This window comes from Pyrgilauda ruficollis, unplaced genomic scaffold (genome assembly GCF_017590135.1).
Source record: "Pyrgilauda ruficollis isolate IOZ18807 unplaced genomic scaffold, ASM1759013v1 scaffold1, whole genome shotgun sequence".
In the NCBI taxonomy this organism is placed as follows: domain Eukaryota; kingdom Metazoa; phylum Chordata; class Aves; order Passeriformes; family Passeridae; genus Pyrgilauda; species Pyrgilauda ruficollis.
Window position 1 is genome coordinate 14,360,496 of NW_024508100.1, and position 15,212 is coordinate 14,375,707.

Here is a 15,212-nt window from a genome sequence, read left to right on the forward strand (position 1 = left end):
AAAAAGTTCTCAAGAATAACATGATTAACTTCTAATAGGCAAGTGAACTGCTGCCCTTACTGAAAGAGTCTGATACAATTGTAAGACTTTAATGACTTTTACTGCTAATATTGTAAGGTGGGTTTGTCCTTAAGCATAAGTTATCTTACATGTTTGAAATTTCTGCCACAGCTTTTTATGTCTTGAAGCTAAGTGGCAGTGGTTTCTGTCAAAGTGACAACCATTACGTCTCCTGATTACAGCAGGATTGTTAAGAAAGGCCATTAAGGAACAACCCTGCGCTGATACGGAGAAAAGTATATGTCCTAATTTTCCCGTTTGGAAATTATTTTGTAACGCTTTTTTTATTATTTTATGTTTTACCATTACCCTTTTATTTTCCATAATTCAGAGAATTTGGCTGCAGGATTCTGAAAATCTGGCTTTGCTTGTTTCCCTCTGGGTGTCACTATACCCTATGTATACACAAACTAGAGGTTTCTCATTGGTTGACCACCTATTAAATGTTTGCACAACTATTTCTGATTTTTTTCATTCTAGAAAAAGTCATAATTCCAGAAAAAATCTTGAGGTTTAGTCGACTTTAGTCTCAGCTGTGATTTGTAGATTTTTTTCAGTCCCTAACTTCATATATTAGTGTGTTCTTTCGTGGTGAGGTTTAGGGGAACTCAGTTCCTCCTACTCTAGAAATCCATTAAACTAAATGCTACATTGAGGGAAATTTCAGAAAAAAAAAGCAAAAACACGCTGTCAAAAACACATAAAAAAGGTATAAAAATTGGCTTGTGTTCACAGTGAAACTGGCAACTTAGGAAGAAAAGCAATAAAGGCAAATCAATTCACTTGATAGACATATCAAATAATGCTACTTGTTTTTTTAATCAGGGTGGTAAGTGGTCAATACACAGCCATATCTTAAATCCTACAGATCAAAAACAAACTATCAAATAAGAGTGTCAGAGTTAACAGCACAAAACTATATTCAGATCACTCATACAACTAATGATTAGCAGCTAAAACAGCAGCACAAATAAATGGTCAATAAATGTAACTAATTCCCCAGTTGCGCAGACTTACTGTAGGATGCTACTCTGCTGCTAGAAATCCACTAATGCCAGTGGAGTTATGCTAAGGATAGTGGAATCCTGAATGCACTGTATTATCCTATATCGATGGAGGACAGAGATGAATTGGAGTGTCTGTACCAATATCCTTCTTCAGATTAAATGGTTTCGCAGTGCTTTGCTGCATTACTGTTTCCTCATTAACTAAAGTGGAAGGTGATTTAACTACAAGTTTCAGCAAGAAGCTTTGGAGTGTTTTGAAGCAGGTCATAGGACTTTTTTCAGGTGATGTGCCTTCTGAGCTTGAATCCTGGAAGAAAATACTTTTGCAGCAATACCCAATCAGAGAAAAGGGATTTTGTGCACTTTAAATAAAAATTACCTAAATAGATTTTCATACAGTATATTATAAGCATGTCTTATTTAAAACACAGCATAGTATAATCTGAATCTCTGTTTAAAAATTTACTAATATTCATGCTTTAATTAATGAGTTTAATTCTAAAATTTCATACTTAAAATAGTAAGTGAAGTACTACTACATTGATTTTTTTCCCTACAAATTGACACTGAAAAAAATATAAGTGGCAATCACACACTCTAAATTCATTGCATGTTAACACATCCATTTAAACCTTCAAAGGGAGACTACTGGCACAACAAATGCATTACACAGATAAGTCTAGAAACAAACATTATCCTGGGCACTGAGCCTTGATTAAAGATTTTGTCATAACTCGTGCTATGCCTTGAGAATAATTTCAGCTTTGGAGGTAGAACGAATGACATATTTACCTATGATCAAGGTTGCAACTACATTTCAAGAAACAAGGAATTGTAGTGCAAGGCTCAAAGGTTAAACCAGTTCAAATCTGTATCTTAATGCCACTATTTAAGCTTGAAGAAATCACTATGAAAAAAACCCAAATTAATATGAAGCAAAAAATACATTATTTAACCAACTTGTACAAGCCTATGAAATTAACTCAGCTGGCTAAAGCGTGTGTATCTAATAAAGCCAAAGTTGCAGGTTTGAACCCTGTATGGGCCACTCACGTAAGAATTGGGCTTGATCCTCCTGGGTCCCTTCTAACTAAGAACATTCTGTGACTGTTATTCTACATTCTTAACTGTGACAAACCTTTTTTTTTTTTAAATTAAAAAGTACAAACAATATGAGTAAAAATACACTTACACAGTTTGCACTAGAAAAGTAGACCATATTGATTGGAACTTGAATAAATGTATCAACTGGGACTTTCTGTATCAAAGGTCAACAAGAATTAATAGAATATTGAAAAATATTCCTTCTTATGAAGACTTCAAAACCTCAAAGTATTTAGCTTGTTAAGAAAATATGATTACTTTGGGGGTTAAGACATGCTTTTATCACTATATACAAGGACTCAACAATTTCCTTGAGATATTTGAGGATGTTCAAGAGATCCACACAGTACTGACAGATATGTCACAGGATCTGTGACAGATTATGCCCTCTGAAATAACACTGTGCCTTGGACTGTATTCCTTAGGGAATATATAAAACATCTTGAAGGTAAGTAGAAGATTATATCTATGTAACTGAGTTATTTACATACCTTGTAGGGAAAAAACTGGAAAAAACCAGTTTGTTCAAAATCAGTAAAAACTGTAGAATGAGGTCCTATAGGTAGAAAAACTAGGAAGATGCATACAATACTGAGAGGTACCTTTAGGGGTTATGGGTTAATTTTATCATAAAAAGTATCTTAACAGGGCAGACTTTATGAAACATGTAATTTTAGTTCAACCCCAGCAATTGCATTTGAAGCAGTCCTACAATTCCATAACAAAAGCTGTCAGATTAAATGAGAGTAACCACTTTTGAATATAAAATCTCCTGATTAATCCAGTGAGGATTGTGATTTATAAGGCCTTCACTTTTGATTCCCCCTAAAATGCCCAGTAACTTCTGTTTTAAGTGAACTGGCTCCGTAACTGTCCTAGCTTCAGCTAAAACAGAGTTATTTTCTCACTCTTGCTGTGAGGGGGTTGGATCCTGGAGCCATGAGAGCATACATATGTTATTTTATACCCTTCACATAATTTCTCAGGGATGTGGCTTTGTATGGAAGAAAACCAGAAATGCACAGTGGAATGTACACCATTTTTGTTTGTTTTTCCAGGGGAGCAAAGCCACGGGGAGGTGGGGCAACATGGTAGGCTTTGTCCAATATTGCTCTGTTTCAAGTCTGGGGAGAAGCATGCTGCAAACGATTTGTTCACCATTGTTCGTTGTTTTCTCCAGCTCAGGGGAGAATGGCTGCAGTAGTGCCTGCCACTTTCTCCCTTCTCTCAGGAAGCTCTGTGTCACTGGCTGTGGTAGCATTGACTTGCTCGGGTCTTCCTCAAGCACTTTTGGAATTTAATCACCCTCTCTTCTACACTGTTGCTATTAGTATTGTTGCTGTTATTGTTTGTTTTCCTCACCTTATTTCTGTTTTTTCCAGTAAATTGTTATCTCAACTTATTATCTCTGCCTCTTTGTCCTTTTCTCATGGGAGGAGTGTGGAGGAAGGAAAGTGGCTGCAGCCACTTGCAGCTTAATTTCCAGCTGTTTCTGTACCACAGCAATAATAATGGATATCAAATATTTGGTCTAAAGTGTAGACTATCTTATCCCAGACCAGATATGAAATTCTGAGCTGTTAAAAAAATAAGATTGATAAATTTGTGATGCTGAAAACCCCACACAGGTTCTGATTTAAAATCAAGGATATGCATTATCATTTTTTCTAGAACATATTAATTTTAGAAGGCTTTTATATCTTCTAAATGTTTTATATCCTTCATATTACCTTGAGTCTCATTTTCTATTAAATTAGAACCTTGAATATGTTATATACATTAGAAAAAAATTAAAAATTATTATTGACTGTGTCTAACATGACTTTTAATGCAGAATATTTTCTTCCTGAGAAATTGTTTTGATTATTTTCAGACAAAAGGTTACAGCTAACACTTGCAGCACTAAAATTCTATTTATCTAATTCACTGCCAATCCTAGAGCCTGAGGCTTCACATATTTCTGCCAGTAGAAGACAGAAGAGAGTTTGAAATTTATTTGAAAATATTAGGGGAGGGTTTTAAGGATATCTAAGAAAGTGAAAAAATAGTGGCAAGGTTATTGCGATGGATAGTCTTGTCAAAATAATCAAGAAGAGAAATCATCATCGATGAAACTTGGCAGTTTTCAGGACGCTGACATACATTCTTGGCACATAATGTTTGCATGTTCTCCTCCTGCTTGTTAAGAAATTGGTGTCTAAATAATATGGCATCTTGTCAGGAGATAGTGTTGGAATGTATTAAAATGAAAGTGAGAACTAAAGAATATGTTTGGTAAGTCAAGAATGAGGTTAAAATTGTTTGGAAATTTTAAGGGAGAGTACAAGCTTATTATTCCTCACTGAGACAGAAATGGCTAGATAAAAATTTTGTAATTTTTGGTTTGGTAATCTTATAGGCAAGCATTCTCTGCTAGTTCAGAAAAATGTAAAGATAATCTTTACTTACTGATGTACAAGAATATTACATCAGGAAAACTGAAATGAGTTAAATACAACAGGATTTTTGAATCAAACTGACTTGACATCAAAGTGAGTTTAAATCAAAGCGTGTTATCATCAATGAACTAAAATTGGGTCATACAAATAGAATGAAAACACTGAAACAAACTGATGAAACTTGGCAAGTTTCATTGATATAAACATTCTCTGCTAAGATCAATGCTAAAGCTAACAATAACTTTTTGTATTGTTGGTTCTGCTGTGAAAAGGCAATCAAAGCATGAGAATAGAAGAAGGACCAATGACAGTCTATTTTGATTGCAGTAGAAGTACAAAATGACTGTTAGCTATTTTGATTGATGTTTACTAGCAAATTAGTGTATTTTCATTAACATATGACTTGAAGCATACAGGAAAGCATTTATCCATGCCAGAAAACTGCAAAAATTGCATGTGTACATGCTCCTGAAAGACAGGAAGGTTTTTATCCAGGTGTACTCAAGACTACTATTTAGGCTTTTTTACACTAAGTATAACCACATAGGTGAAAGCCTCCATTTGCTATTGTATTTTCATGTCTGCCTATGAAATGGAATTTAAATTAATGAAACCATTAATTGTTATCTTTATCTTTTTCTGGTTGAAGAGGCAGGGGATACCACTAGTAGAAGCCAGAACATTAGCAAAATGAGTCAGCTTTCTCAGTGTCTCTGAAACCTTGTGGGTTTGCCCTGCAAGCAGAGACTGTCTGCACAATGAGAAGGCCTTTTTAAAGTCCATTAATTCAGCATAGAAATGCTTTAAACTAAGTCATAATCAAATCCCAGCTGTAACAGTGATGTTTCATCACTGCCTAAATAACACAGTAGTTCGTACAGGCTGATGCTTTATTCTGCTCTGTGCAGCTTATCATTCTATTTTAGATCTTGCAAATTCCTGTCTAAGCAGTCTGTACCTCACAGCTGGGTTAGGGTGCAGAAATCTTCTATGCTTTCTCTACACATTCGTTATGAATTGGCTCCTGTTTTATTATGGTAAAGATGTACAAAACCAATACTGTTAAAAATACAGATCTATGCTTCTGACAAGCAAAAGTAAGCATTTATGCTAAAACTGATTTGATCTTGGGGTTGGAGAGCAGAAAATTTTCCAGTGTAAGATGATAGTAGTATGCTTGCTTCCTACAAACAGCAACCACAGCAAAAAAAAAAAAAAGCAAAAGAAAAAGAGCTACCCCAAAACAACAACAAAACCCCCCCAACAACAACAACAACAAAAAAACCCCAAACAAAACCCAAAACCAAAGCAAAAATCAATCCCCAAAACCCAAACTAAACCAAAATAAAACAAACATACAAACAAAACCAAACAAAACCAACAACAAGACCAAATGAAATTATGCACACTGACTACTGCACTTTATATTTTCTGCTGTGAGTAGTGGCTAAAACTGAAGAAATAATGTAACAAAGAATCTCAGTGCCTTAAATTAGTACTGACAATTACAAGCATGATCCTGCACAATTCTGCACACAGAAATGATCCTCATTTTTGGGGGATTAGCCACCAGAGATGGTTTTGCAGAACGAAGACAATGGATTTTACTGCAAGTTTTATATTGCAGCTTTAAGATATAGAATCTTGCTGAAATACTTCATGGGAATATAGCTTAGAATTACTATCAAAGTTGCAGTGTCTGCCAAGAACTAATTAAAAAGAAGCTATCTTGAACAAACTGAATTAAAAACATTATAGACATGGCAGGCATGTTAATTATCTCATCTATTTGTGATTTTAAAGATACACTAATAGCTCAAGTAGAATGTTATTTTGCAAAAATTTTGGTAACAGCAGAAAGCATATCATGAAAGGCAAGAAGGAGACTGACCCACTGTGCTGAAAGCAGAAAACTCACATAAATTTTGCTTATATCTAGTAAATCCCAGTGACATGAAACTATTAAGGTTTCTATTGTATTCAACATTTTGTAAGGACTGTTCCCTTTCTGTCTTTAAATGATATGGAAGTCATCCATGTGGCACTGCAGAGATGTGGAATTGACAGAGCAAGTATCAGATGTGTTGACTTGTTGTGAGAGACTGGACTGTTAGTGATTAATGGCTCAAAACATTCGTGGAGGTGCTAGAGTGCCTTGCTGAGGCCAGGTTTGTGCCCCCCAAGGGAGTAGGTAGTTTTTGAGTGTGTGATCACTAGTCTGCACAGCATAGAGGAGGTGAACTATCAAGCAAGGAAAATTGGTGTTTCTTACCAGGCTGATTGCCCTCCCCTACAGAACTCATTCAGTTGTAAAACTCCCCCCTCTCCCACCTCTCCCTCTCCTGCTCCTCTGAGAGGGTCTAATGAGGCATTACTGGCTCAGCTGTGCTGAGGGACAGCTGTGAAAGGATCATAAACCATCAAAGAGTCCCAAAGTGCCCTCAGACTCATTTCTGGGGCCTTCCACCAGATGACTGAAAGCTCCCCTTCCCAGGGAAGATTCCTAGGTGTTACCACCAAGCCTGAGTGTATTTTTTGGGCTTTGTCACTCACCCCCAACAGAGGAAGATCACCACTTCTACCAAGGGACAGCTAAATTGCAATAGTCAAGCCTCAGTGTAAGATCTACAGGTGGTCATATAATTTTACTCTTATCTTTTCTTTCTCTTTCTTTCTTTTCCTTTCTACATTTTCCTAAGTAATATTTTTTATGCTTTTATATTGCTATATTACCTTAGATAATAGCAAACAAAGCTACATACCCACTTTCCATTGCAACCAAATTTCTCTAAAATAAACCCAACATATATATATATATATATATATAAAAACACCAATCATTCATATCATTCATTTCACTCCAATCTGTCACAAGGGAATTCTATTAACAAGAATCTTTGTTATTCTCACCTTATGGGGCTGGGTCATAATATTTGTGTCTCATAAACATCAGCATACATCTCTTTTTCTGACTTAGGGTTTTGCATGGTGGTGTATGTTAGAAATTCTGCATTGGCTCTCAAAAGAGTTGTTGGAAGATGATCTCACTGATTTTATGTATTATTCACTTGTCTGTACATCAACAATATTAAGGTGCTTCTTTGTCGCATCATTTAGCTGTATAGCAGTTGGCCAAAAAAAATGTTTTAAGCATTTTGAGGAAAAATGTTTTAAGCATTTTAAGTTGTTTTGAGCATTTTGGTTTGAGCATTTTGGCCTCCTGGCCCAACTAGAAAATAAAAATACTCCAAAATATAAGGCAGTTTTGTTGTGTCACTCTGCAGAACTGTTCCTTTCATGGAAAACTACTTGATAATGTAGATAGAGTCTCAGTTTCCTAAATACTTATTCCTCTGTGTGAGAAATTTTTCCCTTGAAAGCTCAAATAGGTAGGAAAAAGGAGTATGTGACTGTAGTGCTAGTTTACAGTTATTAACTACTTAACGAAAATCAGTAGCAGAATGTAAATGTTCAAGAAGACATGAAAAACACATGTGCCTTTGAACTCCAGCCTACACAGTGTGTATTGCCAAAACACTGCATAGATATCATACTGACTCTTTTTTTAACACTAAAGCTTTATAGTGAACTGTAGAGACATAATTTTATCCTTTTGAAAGTTACTGCTTATTAATTTCAGAATGGGAGAAACACAAATATCTACGAAACACAAATATCTACTTGTCCTTCTTTGTATAATAAAACCTCAGATATTTTAATAATGTAAATGTTTAATTGAAATTAAGTACTTGTGAAAGGTATGCGATTCAAATTTTTGGAGCACGCAATTCTTACTTTTTTTACAGCAAGTACTTCTTTTAATAATCCTTGAAAAGACAAAATAATATTTTTTTTTTTTGTCTCAGATCTTTAGAAATTTTGTATAATGCTACTGAAGTCTAAACAATGAAAAATTATGGTGAGGTCAGAATGAGAGTATAAGGGTCAGATATAAGTCAGCAAATAACAAAGCCAATGTGAGGCTTGTGCGATCTTTTACACTTGCCTTAGGGTATTTTTTTCTTCATCTCATTGTCTTCCTCAGAAATATGAGTATATACAAAAATTACAGATATGAACATGCAACAAATAAGGGAGTTATTATTGAAGAAGCAAAGAAGCAAGCAAGCTGACAAAAAAAACAATTCCATGTCCAGCGTTGTTTAAACTTATTTTAAAAATGGTGGTGTTTAAACTTATTTTTAAAACAGTCTGAACCAGTACAAAGACTATAAACTAGTTTCTTTTTCTTCTGCAAAATGAAATTTTATTAGGAGGCAGACTGCAGTAGGAAATACAGCCTTTTCATCAAAAGCCAGAAAATCGCCAGCCACAGCCAGAAATATAAAGTTTTCTTTGACATTTTGTAATGGATTTCTGGTAAAATTGTGTCTTTTTCTCCTGGTTGTCTTTGCAAATCATTCACCTTAATGAAATGTGCATTATATCCAGATTTTTACTAGATACTACTGATTAGTAATGTCATTTTAAGTTTGTTGTGTCCTGTTTCCTGTCTGTAACTGACTCAGAATTAAATTATACTGTCATGGGTTGCTCTGAAAGTTTGATTCTTCATGGCGATCAGAGCCTGTTCCTTCATATGCATGTGGTTTTACTTACTCTGTGAAATAATGTTCTTGGAAGAATTTTAAAAGAGTGGGAACATTAACCTCCACCTTATATTTTCACTTATAACTGTCAATTTATTTTCTAGGAGAAATGCTTTGTCAAAGAACTATTACCAACTTTGGTAATAACTGAATGAAATGTCCATCTTTCCCAAATGAGCTATTGTGCCCAAATGCTGAGCACTGAAAGAAAAAATTAAAGGAACATATCTGGAGGAGACATGATCCTTCCCATTTTTTTTTTCTGTTAAGTATGATAAGTATGGAATACTCCCCTCTAGGCAACATTTTTTTATTGTGCACTTACAGTAACTGTGCCTTTTTTCCCACCTCAAGATTTTCAGTATATTTAATTGAAGGAAAAGATCTTCCCAGTAACAATTATTTTGGTGTAAATGAGACCAGGAGTTCTGGCATTTTGTTTGGCAGATGTTGAGCAAAAACCTGAGGAAAGATAAGAATGCTATTGAAACCAGTAATATCTTCTTACAAAGACCTTAGAAGATGTGAGAACTTAAAGGAATGTTGCAATATGCTTTACATGGTAGTAAATTGCGTCTTGCTTGTCGTTATGGTAGCACATTTCATCATGCATATTCTGGTTCTAGCACAGTCTCTTTACATTTCTGCTTGTCTGCCTCTCTGATTCAAAATAAGATGTGCTCTGCATCTTGGACAGAATGTACTATATCCCCAAGGTAATCTCAGTTATTTCTCTAAAGTCAAAAACATGACCTTAGGTATCGTTTCAACATGGCATGTAAAAGTGGGTGTATCTGTAAAAAATTGAAACCTTCTTAAATCATGAAGTAAATATCGACATTATGGTTAGGTATTCCAGTTTTCCTTATTGAATTAGAATTTGTGAGTGAAATGAAACCAATTCTTTAATTAAAAAATAGAGGTATTTTTGTTTCTGCCAAATCTTGAAGCTTCTGAAATGGTAAAACCCTAGCGAAAATAGGGTACTTTTCCTTTTTTTCTGCATATACTCTTCATTTATGCCATTTCTACTTCAGTACTTATGAATTTTCATTCCAAGTTGGTTGGTAAGGAAAGGAAAGGTCTGCATGAAGGAAATTGCTTGGTACTGTGCCACAGAAAAGTATGGCTTAGAATCAAACCACCTGCAGAAGCAGCTGGTTACACAGACATAAATTTTGTTCATGAAATTTTGGTCCCCATTACCTGGGGGAACATATTGTAGTGAAAGCAACAGATATTTAACTATTTATCAGATGCCTCTCAGGCCACAAAAGATACCAATTATTTTCTTACCTTGAGGGACAAAGTCTAAGAAATATACAGAGTAACATAAGTGTGTGCAATGACATTTTAAAAATATATAGTTAGTTCTGAAGGATACAGATGCTGGGCAAAGCATTACCATATCCTTAATGCTTCTCTTTCACAATTAGTATCAGTTTTGGTGGTTTTTCTCCTAAATGGTTCATATTGTATTTGAAGAAAGGGTTTAGTATATAAATATTTTTTTCACAGATATTTTAACATGGGTCTCTGAGATATAAAAGCTTAAGTCATATTATAAAAATGTGCTTGTATGATACAGAATTTAGACACCTCCATGTGGGAATTAAATACCAGGTGCTCAAGATGCTTGTGAAACCCCACTAAGTTATTGTCTATAACCTTAGATGCTTAAATTCTTTTTTTTTTTTTTTACTTCAGGTTCTATAAGCTTCTCTGCTTAGAATCATAGTCATAGTTTCAGGTCACATAGGTATCAATATTTTGCCCTAAATCTCAAGAGATTTAGAACTGAGTCTCATCTAGTATTTTTAGTTTGGAACTTCCTTTCAAAGTAGAGACAGACTCAGAAGCTTTCAGTATTTCCTCAGTGGGCCATAATCCAAATTTGACCTGAGCATGGAAGATAAAATCACTATTAAGTGTCTAGAATGTTTTTCACCTTGCTACCTTTTTTGTATAGATTTTCTCTGCTTGTTGGAAGTCTCATCTGAACCACCCTAAGGCTCAGGCACATTGGATTTTCCTATGTGTTTCTTCATCAAATTCTTATGCTATGGCTCTGAACTTGTATATTACTTTTCACCCTAATGTATTATTATGATGCTTTAGCCAACAAGCTTATTCCAGCAAAGAGGAAACCAGCATTAAATTGCTTTGAGCATGGATGTCACTTCACCAACCAGTAATGCAAATGAGATATTTTTAAGATAAAAATAAGTTTTTTGAAATACGAAGTCTGAAAGGTCACTGATATTTATATTTTAAGTGCAAACTCAGAGCAATAGTAAAGTGTTTGGAGTTCTCAGAATTCTATGAATGGTTTTACTGTTCCTGCAGTGCATGACAAAAATGTTGACAGGGAAGCCTCAGGCCACCTGCGAGGCATAGCAGCATTCACGGTGTGCCATACTAAAGGCTGAATGGCAAGGTTGACACTGAGTTGCTCGATAAAATAGATCTTTCACATCCTGCAAGAAATGAAACCCTAGCATTTCAGGACAAGCATCTATAACCACCCAAGAGAACACGGCAATATTTATAATTTTTAAATGGAATTTCAGCCTTCTATCTCCCTCAACCCTCAGCTGGGAATAAGAAGAGTAAGAAGAACTGAGGAGTGAAATCCAAGAATTCAAGCAGCATTGGGATAGTTGGGTTTTTTTACTCCACATTTATAGTCGTGTTACATACCATAGATATGACAGTCTGACATTACCTAAACTCTGCATTTGAGCAAAGCAGCAGCTGCTTGATGGACTACAAGATTTCTATTATGAGGAACTGTTGCTTCACAGCAGAAAAATATCTTCAAATACACTCTTATTTGAGTTGACCTTCCTATTGAAGAGTTGACCTTCCTATTGAAGTTAATAGTGAGTAATTAAGAATCTAGCCAGAATTTCACTGAGTAATATTTGTAGATCCATGAAGTAATGCTGATGTAATCACTTATATAATGTCAGACACTGAATGAAATTATTAATATTTCCTTTGAAAACTGTGACTGCTACTACTGCTTCAAAGCCATTCACACAAAAAAGATATTTTACGTGAGAAACCACTGCTTATTGACCTTAACACATGTAGAAGATCATACAGCAATGATGTGATTCTAGGGGGAGAAGCCAGTTACTGGAAAGAAACTGAATCTTTAAATCTTCTTTTTCCAGGCAAGGTTTTTAACTAAATACATAACTGATTTCTTCTGTCATCTTGAAATCTAACCAATTGACAGAAAATATGGATCTTTTTTCTAAAAATTTTGTATCCTTATTTTCTATTTAATCCAATCCATTTCTGGTGTGTCTGCACATCAAATCTGAAATAAAATTTGTAGCTAGGCACATGGTGGTGTCTGACAGACAATTATAAAGCAAAACTGTCATGAGGGATAGACAACATGCGTACACACAGGGTCCACTGTTGTTGAAACAGGGATTTTTAACATTACTTGTCAATGGTATCCTTACCTTCAGGAGATAGCCTCAAGATCAAGCATGTAAATTCTCATGAAAGCAAAACATTTTCAGCAGATAAAAGACACGAAATTATGAAAAATGTTCTGTTTCCTTTAATGTATTCTAAATCTAACAGTCTATAGTATGATATGTTTTAGGTTAATTAGTTTAATCCATATTTAATTAAGCTGAGGTTTCCATGCCAACAAATGGTTTTTAAATTGTAGAAATCATGATGATATAGAATGAAAGTAAAAAATTAATTGCCTAAAACATTTTGTTGTAATTCTTTTAACTAAAATGTGAAGTGCTTCCACATTTGTAGCTGTAGTTCAGCTAATGGCCACAGTTCCAGTTCTGTGAGGAATAATTTAGTTCAACTGCACTCACACATCAAGACTGATTGTACCACAGAAACAAGTTTTCTGTAATTCCACCTTTAAATAAGCATATGATGGAAATGACATATTCACTAACAACAGGTGTTGCATATACGTCTATAACACCTCAGATAACTTTTTGCTACTCAGATATATTACCCTGAGATTATTTAATAAATTTGCCTTGAATGTTGCATCAACAGCGTGCTGCGACAGAATGCCACAACAGCTGCATATCTGTAGTGTAGGGATGGAGAAGGTAATCTTGGAGGAAAATAAAGGGATCCTAATTAGATTATAGGGGGTTTCTTGCGTTCAGTATAATTGAGTTGTAAAACATGGTATGTGAGCTGTACAAACACTATATAACTAACATTTTCAATATGGATTAGACTACTAAAAGTAGCTTGTCAGTTCAAATAGAGGATTCCTGTGTTTGGGAGAAAATACTTACTTCCAAGCCAGTAGAGACTGCAGTATCGCTTGCTGACAAAGCAACTCTCCATCCTTATGAAAAGCAAAATGTGTCCCTTCCCTTCTTTTTTTTCTTTTTCTTTTTTTTTTTTTATTTTTATTTCCTTTTTTATAGTATTTGTATTCTGTACTTATATTTGTTATTGTTCTTGCTAAAAATTTATTTTGATATTTTTATCTGTCCCCTAAGTAATAATAAAAAGCATGTTATGATAGTTTCTTGTGGAAATTATCCATGAGAACAGAAGTTTCAGATAATGCCATTAAGCAGTTATTAAAGGAAATACATGAAATTATGGAATCTCAGAATGGTTTGAGCTGAAAGGGACCTTAAAGATCATCTAGTTCCAACCTCCATGCCATAGGCTGGAATACTGTCTACTGCATCAGGTTGCTCAAAATACCATCTAACCTGACCTTGGATACTTTTAGGGATGAGGCATCAGAAGCTTTTCTGAGCAATATTTTTCAGGGACTCACCACCCTCATTAGGAAGAATTTCATCCTAATGTCTCATCTAAATCTACCCTCTTTCAGTTTTAAGCCATTAGCCCTTGTCCTATCACTACATTCCCTTGTCAAAAGTCCCTCTGCTTCTTTCTTGTAGTACCCCTTGAGAGAGCTGGAGCCAGAGGATCCATTCTGCAAGCCTGTCTCAGATCCCTAGACTCTTTCATCCCCCTACTTTCCTCTCTCTGATCCCTTAAGTTTTGAAGTGCATCCCAGGATGGCAGAGTTCAGCAGCACAGGGAAGACACCATGAGTAAGCTAAATCCTCTTCAAGAATTTGAGAACAATGGCTAAAAATTCTCTGAATTTGATGATTGTACAGAATGCAGTCTTTTTACTTCTTCTATCACGGGTCTTGTATCTCTGACATGATACATAAAAAGACACCAACATAATTAAAAAGAGTGTCTTCTCATTTTCTAGGAACAAAAACCTTTTTTTGTTCATCTAACTTGAAATGGGGATCTTAGTATGTAATGCTAATCTGAAAATAACCTCTTCTTACAGCTCAGAATTAAATTTATAGACCCTGAAATGTGTAAGGTTTTGGGTCCATTCTGATTTCTCTGATTTCTCATTTTCTGTTGACCAGTTCATGATGGGATCTGTTGTAAATCTCTAATGTGCTGCTTAAAACTTGCATGTAATATATTTAATATTTACCCTTCAGCATGCAGCATATTCTACACAATTTCTAACACTACCATGTCAACACTTTTGTGGATCTACTTCTTGATTCTAAAATTTCGTAATACCAGTACAAGCAATGCATCTAAATCTGGCCTTTTGAGTACAGAATAAGCACAACTGAAAGTAAAAACTTTTATATTTTTAAAATTAATTTATTAAATCCTTTTAAATTATGTATCACATTAAATCTCTAAGTTAAAGATACTCGTTGCAATTTTGTCTTTCATTATTTTTTCTATTTTGGTCAAATTTATATGAGCACTTCTCTTGATGCCTATGCAATGTTCTGTTCTGGTTGCTTCAATTAAGATCATTACCATGTTTGAGGTCTAACTTCTCTAACAAATCTTATTAAAATGAGTATGACAGTAAGCATGCCTCTTTTGAAACAATTTAAAAGATACAGCCATAATTATGCAAGATTACTAGAACTCAACTGTTTAAGAACACAAAATTTCTGTTTATGCTTTGT